General features: G+C 36.2%; 1 protein-coding gene and 1 long non-coding RNA gene across 2 annotated transcripts in view; one reads left to right on the top strand and one right to left on the bottom strand.

Moving 5' to 3' along the window:
- CCT7 (chaperonin containing TCP1 subunit 7) overlaps window positions 1-9,872 on the top strand; it is a 140,494-nt gene that overhangs the window by 57,690 nt on the left and 72,932 nt on the right. The gene's annotated exons all lie outside the window — the stretch shown is intronic.
- LOC148311721 (uncharacterized) lies at window positions 968-3,997 on the bottom strand. Its single transcript, XR_015837211.1, has 2 exons — window positions 3,722-3,997; window positions 968-3,529 (listed from the first exon to the last, which is right to left on the bottom strand). It is a non-coding gene; the product is annotated as an uncharacterized LOC148311721 (long non-coding RNA).

Below are 9,872 nucleotides of genomic sequence, written 5' to 3'. Positions count from 1 at the left end.
AAACTCAAATTTTTTTTTGTATTAAAATTATATTTTGACCATTTTATTTGCAATATTTTGAGTGCGTCCAAATCTCTGTTCACAAATCTGGGTTTATTTCTGTATTGATCTCTCGCCTTGTGGATATTTTGATATCGTTTTGTCCGTAATGAAGTTATATTTGGCGTATTACGAAGTCCCTCTTACGATAGTGTTGGTTAGGCGTCGTCGTAAGGTAACACGTATGTAATTAAAATTAAGAACGCATTGGGTATTTTTGTATCGCTTTTAAAGTTAAAATTTACGGTAAGCGGTGAGGGAGTAGTCGGTTAGTGTTCGGTGTGTTGATTGTCCGCATTACGCTCGGTTGTAACGCATAGTATTACGTGTAATGAGACTGTCCGCTTTGCTGTCGTCTGTCCCGCGCAATGTCCGGGAAGACGCGCCGACCAGACGGGATGTAATTGGGAGAAGAAAACGGGTCCCGGATTCGTCTGCGCGAAAGAGAGATGCCACGGCCGACCGGTGCGGTGTTATCTTGATGGTTAATACGTGCGTGAGATGAAGGAAGCACGAGCTAAACTGGCAGTACACAATGGAGTCTTCCCTAATGTTAATTTATTTTTTTTATTTTTTTTTATGGGAAAACCAACGGAATATTTCACAAAAATAACATAATCTGATAAAATACACTAAAAATAACTATTCCAATTACAGGTTTCCACCTAAGTAATAAAAATAATGATAATAAATCCCTTATCCGCACCCCAATGGTGCATAGGGCACTGCTTCATATAAACGCAGTGTTATCTTGATCGTTTACACATGAAGGAAAGGTGACAGGCCTCCGCTTCAGGTACCAGTCCAGGGTAGTATTGAATAAATATTACAGTGAAAAAATCACTTATATTTATTTTACCCCCCTTGGGAATCGAACCTGGGACCTCCAGAACGGTAGTTCCGGAGGTCCCGTGTTCGATTCCCAGAGGAAAGAAGAAGAAGAATGGTATTTCGAATTTAGCAAAATGTGTTTTCTTGAATTGAAACCTCTTCACTTATACAGAGTATGTATATTATTTTAACTCTTCCTCTGCGTGCATTACGATCAACGCAACACCGCATCGATTCATCATATCCGTCATCATATCTGAGAATTCATAGTTCTCCGGGCTGACGAAGAATTGTCAAAGAGGCGAGCTCAATGGCTGACCGCGCAGTCCGTATACGTGGCCCGGCCAACCAATCCGCCCTTCTTTGACGTCGGTTACGACCACGCGTCGTATGAATCCAAAATTACATCACCCCGTTTTTTTCTACGTTATATACCGTCTGGTCGAAAAGATGTGAATATAAATATGTGTAAAAATATGAATAAGTCTGTTTTGATTGTCCATCGGAGAAATGGAGTGTCAACGACACGCTGAACTCCCTTTTCGCACGATTTATAAATTACGCAGTGCAAAAAAATGATTAAAAAAAATGTGAATATGATTGACCGTGTGTATATTAGTCTTGAGTAGGTCGCTACATCCTTCATATGTGCTTACTGCTCAGTACTATGTGCAGGGTGGTATGAGGGAAGGGGCTAATTCAATCATAGCCGTTACCTTTCATTATTAAAAATATTTTTAATCTTTCCCTTCCGGTGCTAAAATAAAATGTGCGTCCCGGTGTTGGGTGATGTCACTACACAATAAAAAATTAGCCATTTTAAATCGGAAAAATACGGACATTCATAGCTAATCCCCTCAATTAATCATAAATGAAGTCAAAAATTATAATATTTTAGATTTATTTGCTGAAAATATTAAAAAACCATCTGGCAACGCTCACGGAACAAGCATAGGTCCACTCTTGTCGGGAGCCCAAAAGCTACTGCCGCTCTGGCCAGAGAACATTGAGCTTTGAGCTCCTTACGCTGGCATATGCAAGTATGCAAGTGTGAGATGCGAATATAGTGTCGCGGTTCCCGCACACTCTTCACGCGCTGTTTATACGCGAATTTGTTTCCGATATTCACAAAATACCTCTGATGTACCCGATAAATTCTGATTATTATCAATATTATTTTTTAAATGAATGCGTAAATATGTTATGGAGGAATACCTAAAATCTTAGCCTTGTATTTACTGTATTTATAGAGATATTATAGTTATTAGAAGCAATGTGTACAAGGTACACAACACCGGGATGGGAAGGTTAAATAAAATTTAACACATTGATGTCTGGGGCGGGTCTGCAATCTAATCCGAAAATGGGCATTTTTTTACCTAATGGAGCACTGGAAATCCAAAAAATAAATATCAAGCCACTTATTGAACTTTTTACTGTGCAACAGATCTTTTTAGGTAAAACCTGAAGGGTTTTTCTCCATTTGAAAAATATTAAGTATATTTAAAAAAAAATAATTAAACAATACCTTTTCTTCAAAATGCGAAAACAACACTTTCTGCCCTGTAGCGGGTAAATATTAAGTTTAAATATGCCGCTTTTGCTGGGATATAGGACATTTTCTGGGCGTTCCGAAAACATGCATAACTGAACATTGTCAATTTTAGATTTATGACGCTCTTGAAAGGAGTGAGCGATGTGTCCCGATAACAATGTGTTAATAATATACAGTAAGCAGTACTGTATATTACTTTTTAATATTTTGGATTGATCTTTATTCAAGGAAAACTATCCTAGTTTGTTTTATTTTAGTATACTGTTTTTTATTACGCGGTATAGCGTGAAACACATCTAACGTGCGTATGGGGAGTTTAGCGTGTGGTACCGCGGGGGCTTGTAGCGGTGTAGTTAAGGCGTTTGTAGCTGGCGGAAGACGTGACGGATCTGACGAAACGCTACGATAAATCATCGCGTTATTCATAGACGTATATCAACCATCTAAAGATGTTTTTTATTTTACCATAAGTAGTTTACTTTTTAATATTTTTAAAGATATATCTGAACCATGTTTTTTCCCGTGTAATCCGCTTCGTATGTGCTTTCCGATGTTTATTTGTACGAAGATTTGTTATCGTTTGTTTGTTATTTTACCCTGCCCATCCACTCTGGAGGTTGGCAATCGTGATCAATCAGCGCCCCAGTGCTGCAGAGGAGCCAGGATATACGCGGAGTTGCCGAGCCAGGATATACGCCTTCTTCCTACGCTGCGTTTACCTTCCACGCCGCCTTGTAATATAATACCTATTACTCGCTATTTCTCTCCCCTCATACAACGGCCCGAGTACTCCACGCTGAAGGTTGGCAATCATCGTGTCAGTCTGCAGCCGCTCTGAGCAGCGCCCCAGTGCTGCAGCGGAGCCAGGATATACGCCTTCTTCCTACGCTGCGTTTACCTTCCACGCCGCCTTGTAATATAATACCTATTACTCGCTATTTCTCTCCCCTCATACAACGGCCCGAGTACTCCACGCTGAAGGTTGGCAATCATCGTGTCAGTCTGCAGCCGCTCTGAGCAGCGCCCCAGTGCTGCAGCGGAGCCAGGATATACGCCTTCTTCCTACGCTGCGTTTACCTTCCACGCCGCCTTGTAATATAATACCTATTACTCGCTATTTCTCTCCCCTCATACAACGGCCCGAGTACTCGACGCTGAAGGTTGGCAATCATCGTGTCAGTCTGCAGCCGCTCTGAGCAGCGCCCCAGTGCTGCAGCGGAGCCAGGATATACGCGGAGTTGCCGAGCCAGGATATACGCCTTCTTCCTACGCTGCGTTTACCTTCCAATACAATACCTTTCAGCACAAGAGAGATGGCATCCCGACTGCACCCAGTCTACTCTCATACCATACTAAGTACTATTACACAAAGTAAACGGTGAATGATAAGGAGAGTGTTATATTGCCATACCACAAAGTCAATAATGCTTTCAAAATACTAAATATAATTGCTCTACATTCCCCTCCCCTCGTAAAATGGCCAATTCATACCTTTATTTTATATATATTTTTTCTTCTTCTACCTTCTTACTTAATATGTTTAAAAACACTTTATCGTCACGATCAAAAACTGTTACATTCGCAATCTTTTATCTTATATATATATATATATATATATATATATATATATATATATATATATATATATAACATCCTCGTGCAATCTTTGTTATATATCAGTTAGAAGTTATATTTTTTGGGGTCTTTTTACGCATTCATTACACTTCACATCTGTTGACCAATACGGGCTTGAATGTAACATATATATATATATATATACATATATATATATATATATATATATATATATATATATATATATATATATATATGTGTGTGTGTGATCGTTCACTCCAACACCGCCTTGTCTTCATGTATTCAACAATGAAGACAACACTGTTTCCAAACGATGCAGTGCCCTTTGCGCCATTGGGTGTGTAAAAAGGGTCAGAGAAGAATATACATTTATATAAAAATCGCATCTTTTTGTATGGGCTATTGGTCCGACACTGGCTGGCTTGAGTGATCACTGTACGGTGTTTAAATCGCATCACAATTTGGGGCGAATGGGCGTTCAACAACAGGTGTACCTGTTGTTGAACGCCCATTTGCCCCAAATTTTCTCTGCATACTGAATTTTGTATATTTTTACTAGTTTTTTAAAAAATTTTTGATGTAAAATTATGTATTTGTTTAAAGAGGCCCCAAATCATGTACCGTTTTCTTTATTTTTAATCTGTTTTTTTTTTGTTAGTGTTGATATTTTTACCCTTTATACAGTGGTCCTTTTTAGGGCCACCGGATTCAAATGTTGTGTTTTCACTGTCCGCCCGTAACGTGGGCTCTTTCTTTCTAAAACATGTGCTCCAAATGTGAACTTTATACCGGAAATAACGGCCCTTCTCTTGCCCGCGCGACGTCCGACCCGATTCGGCTCTGAAATTGAAACGAAGGCATTCAAGGCCGATATTTACCGATTCCTCTCTGGATTAGTGTCCGGTCAGTGCGCACGGTGCCGCGCGGCATGGGAGGGCGTTACTTTTGGTCGTTTTTTAACGTGCATAAATGTGTTAGTATTGTAAACGATAAAATATATATAACTGTGATTTTTGCAACTATTTCTCTAAAACGGCAATACGTCGTGACTTGTTGACCTGAGTGTAGATCGTTTTCTAAGGCGGAATGTCCTGTAAGTTTAGCAATACCTTTTCAAAGCATAACTTTCTATATTAGTCTATTGAAGTAAATAAAGCGATACCTTTTCGTAGCGGAACGTTGTATTAAAGTCCATTCAAGCAAAACTTTTTTAAGTATCGCTTTGTATATGTTATGTTACGTCGGAGTCCTGTACATCAAAGTAATGCCTTTTTACAGCAGAATGTTATATTAAAGTCGTTAAATTAAAGCAATGCCTTTTTACAGCAGAATATTACATTAAATTTCTTTAAATCAAAGCAATGTCTTTTCACAGCAGAATGTAATATTAAAGCAATGCCTTTATACAGCAGAATGTTATATTAAAGCAATTCCTTTTTAGCAGAATATTACATTAAATTTCTTTAAATCAAATCAATTCCTTTTCACAGCAGAATATTACATTAAATTTCTTTGAATCAAAGCAATGCCTTTTCACAGCAGAATGTTATATTAGAGCAATGCCTTTACACAGCATAATGTTATATTAAAGTCATTTAAACAAAGCAATGCCTTTACACAGCAGAATGTTATATTAAATCAATGCCTTTTTACAGCAAAATATTACATTAAATTTCTTTCAATCAAAGCAATGCCTTTACACAACAGATTGTTCTATCAAAGTGTCCTTTAAATACCATTAAAACAATACCTTGTCACAGCAGAATGTTATATTAAAGTCCTTTAAATTAAACCAATGCCTTTACACAGCAGAATGTTATATTAAAGTGTCCTTTAAATATGTACTACTAAAGCAATAAATTTTCACACCAGAATTTAATATTAAATTCCTTTAAATGAAAGCACATGTACACTGCAGAATATTATAAAGTCCTTTAAAATATAGCAAAACCTTTTCACAGCAGAATGTTATATTTAAGTCCTATGAATCAAAGCAATACCTTTTCAAAACAGAATGTTCTATCAAAGTGTCCATTAAATACCATTAAAGCAATAGCTTTTCACAGCAGAATGTTATATTAAAGTCCTATAAATTAAATCAATACCTTTTCACAGCAAAATGTTCTTTCAAAGTGTCTATTAAATACCATCAAAGCAATAGCTTTTCACAGCAGAATGTTATATTAAAGTCCTATAAATTAAAGCAATACATTTTTCACAGCAGAATGTTATATTAAATTCCTATAAATTAAAGCAATACCTTTTCACAGCAGAATGTTATATTAAAGTCCTATAAATTAAAGCAATACCTTTTCACAGCAGAATGTTATATTAAAGTCCTATGAAAGCAATACCTTTTCACTGCAGAATGTTATATTAAAGTCTTATAAATTAACTCAATGCCTTTTCACAGCAGAATGTTATATTAAAGTCCTATAAATTGTAGCAATACTTTTTCACGGCAGAATGTTATATTAAAGTCCTATGAATAGAAGCAATGCCTTTTCACAGCAGAATGTTATATTAAAGTCCTGTAAAACAATGCAATACTTGTAATTTTCTACATGTATCGGTGGTGGAAGACGTAACTGCCTACAGTGGGGACTTACAGAGCCCGATTGATGACTTTATAGGTGTAAATTTAATCCATATATCGCGCATCCTCGCAATTTAAAAGCGGCCACATCCAAAGGGCGGATCGGGAAATTGCGGATTTTGTACAATGTGTGTTTGCGGATGCACACGGCGGATCTGATGCAGTGCCCTATGCACCATTCGATGCTGATAAGCCTCAGAAGAAGAATATATATAAGAATATATATATATATATTCAGATGGAAACTTCGAATGTCTGCTTGCGTCAACGGCCCGTTGTACAATCTCCGCTGATGTGGCCGATTTTGAAATGAAATGACGCGCGCCCCGTACACATAATGTAACCTTACGAAATGGAATATGTAACCATGTGCACTGTGATTTTTTTTGGATTTTTTTTCACGTTTGATGTTTTTAGTGGCTAAGTCTTTATTTGATTGGTTGAAAAATATATATATGTATGTGTACACGTTTACTTTGCGAGCGCGTCGTTCGTGAGCGACGGCCCATACGTCTGATAACGCCATCTCGCGGTCAAACTGGCCAAAAGACGGCTATGGTGACCTTTCGGCAAGACCCCGTTTAAAGCTGTTTCGATAAACGCGGTTTTTGATATTGACCTTTTGGCAAGACCTTGTTTAACACTGTTCCGTTAACCTTTTGGTAAGAGATCGTTTATTAGTGTTACGGTTAATAGTATTACGGCCGCTTTCAAGTATTTGACATACCTGATTGTGCCAAGTTTTCCTCGGTCGTCCTTTTCTTCAAAATGCAAAAACAACTGGTGCCTTGAGGCACCAGTTGTTTTTGCGCTTGAGCGGAGGGCTGATCACCTTTCCTTCGTGTGTTGACGATCGAGATGACACCGCGTTTATACGATGCAGTGCCCTATGCACCATCTTTTGAAATGCTCTCTTTCTCTTCATTTTGCAATGGGAAAGGTCACCATAGTTTGGGTCAAACGTAAGAAAAGCCGTCAATATTTCACATTTTTCGAGTATGTATTTTGAAAAAAAATACTCAAAACTGTACAGTCATCCAATGACGCTTATTCCGTATTGAACTACGTTCTGGGCAGCTCGAAATTTGGCCCCTCTGAAGCCCTGTGTAAAACATCTCCTTTTTGGCCAGAGGGATACGAAGGGCCGACCCAAAAGTAACAATAAAAAGTAAATTTTACACACTTAATTAAATGGTTTTTTTTTATTATTTTTTGATATCTCATCAAAGATGAAGAAGAATATGGAAGTCTGGGCATTTACGGGGCTTACGACCGTCATAGGCTGGTTTAAGTGATCACTTTACACACGTGTAACATTCACCAATTCTACCCATTATTGACAACCACACTACTCAAATTCTTGGAAGTTCTACATATATATATATGAACCAATTTAGAAACCTTGTTCATGAATCACTAGAACTTCACTAGAGACATCTATTGGTGAGATGTAAAGAAGCTTTTTACTAAGCAGAAACTCTTATATTAGTATGTGAGTAACTGTATTAGTATGGTTTTTTTTTGAAAATTTACACACTTATGTACCATGTTATGAGCCGAAAAATAAAAAAAATTGGTTAAAAACGGTAATGTTTGGAAGTTTTTTTGACGTTTTTAGTCTCCCGATTTTTTTTACTTGTTTTGGGCAGTGGGAAAAACGCTGGAACAAGTGCATTGCGTGTAATGGACAGTATTTTGAGGGTCAGTAAAGGTTTTAATAATTTTTTTTTTTTGTCTAAAAAAAGTTGTTTATAAAAAATCGCTGAAACGTAAAAATCGGGAGACTAAAAACGTCAAAAAAACTTCCAAACATTACCGTTTTTAACCAATTTTTTTTTATTTTTCGGCTCATAACATGGTACATAAGTGTGTAAATTTTCAAAAAAAAATCATTTAATTAAGTGTGTAAAATTGACTTTTTATTGTTACTTTTGGGTCGGCCCTCGTATGTCAGAATTAAATTACCAACTGCGTAAGGGCGCGTTTTTCGATTTTGATGTTGTAACGTTGTATGTTATGTAATATGAATAATACCTCCGAAGCAATAATCAAGACTTGCGTAAAATTTTACGATTTTTCTTTTTAAAATTTTTGAAATGAATAAAAATTTTAATATCGTCTAGGGCTTTTCATCTAATAATAGGAATTATTGAATTGTCTATTTAAAAAAAAAAAAAAAAATTATATTAAAAATCGTCTTTCAATTATTTAATAGTATTTTTTTAATATGTATTTTTGAGATAAAAATATTTTTAAAAATGCTAAACTATACAACTTGTAATTATGAAAATACGACGGCATTTTTCGTATGATTTTTTTCTTTTGAATGTAATTTTACGATGGCTCGCACTATACTGTTGAATTTGGTCTAAATTTTACGACGGCTCGCAGTTTACTGTCAAAATTGGTCCAAAATTTACGATGGCTCGCGGTATACTGTCAAAGTTGGTCAATTTTATATATTTACTGACAATATATTGTTGAAATTGGTAAAAAAATTATAACCCGCAGTAAACTGCCGAAATTTTATGATAAGCCGCAGAATAGAGGTGTCGGGTTGTGGTCCCGTGGTTAGTGTCGCGGACTCTTAAGTCAGAGTTTCTCGGTTCGACCCACTCTGCCACAATTTGATACCTATTTCTAATAATGAGCCGCTTAGGCTAACAGAAATAGTATGAAATTGAAATATTTGTGTTAATAATAAAAACACAAATATTTCTCTTTTTTTTTAAAAAATAAAAATTAAATAATGTCAAAATTGGTCAAATTTTTACATTGATTCACAGTATACTGTTAAAATTGGTTTAAAAAAATGATAACTCGCAGTATACTGTAAAAATTGGTAAAAATTTTACATTGGTTCAAAGTATGTTTTTAAAATTGGTTAAAACATGATAACTCGCAGTATACTGTCAAAATTGGTAAAAAATTTACAATAACTCAATGCTATCTGAATTGGTCCAAAGTTTTTGATAACTCGCAGTATATTGTCGAAATTGCTCAAAATATTACAAGCTGTCGAAATTGGTTAAAAAATCATCGTAACTCGCGGTATACTGTCAAAATTGGTCAAAATTTTACGATAGCTCGCAAGCAATTTGTTTTCCGTTGCGAATTTGTTTCATGGAAAAGTGCTGTCATATCGGATGTATTTTTAGCGCCGCCTTCAAATGTGTAGAATTTTGAAAAAAAAATGTTTGAAATCTTTTTCTATCCGCACTATTTTTGACGATAATCGCTCTATATTACCACAGA

The sequence above is a fragment of the Brachycentrus maculatus genome, unplaced genomic scaffold (genome assembly GCF_059751285.1).
Source record: "Brachycentrus maculatus isolate JH-2025_06_01 unplaced genomic scaffold, ASM5975128v1 h1tg000059l, whole genome shotgun sequence".
In the NCBI taxonomy this organism is placed as follows: domain Eukaryota; kingdom Metazoa; phylum Arthropoda; class Insecta; order Trichoptera; family Brachycentridae; genus Brachycentrus; species Brachycentrus maculatus.
Note: the sequence above shows the minus strand (reverse complement) of the source record. Positions and strands in the feature narration are given on the sequence as shown.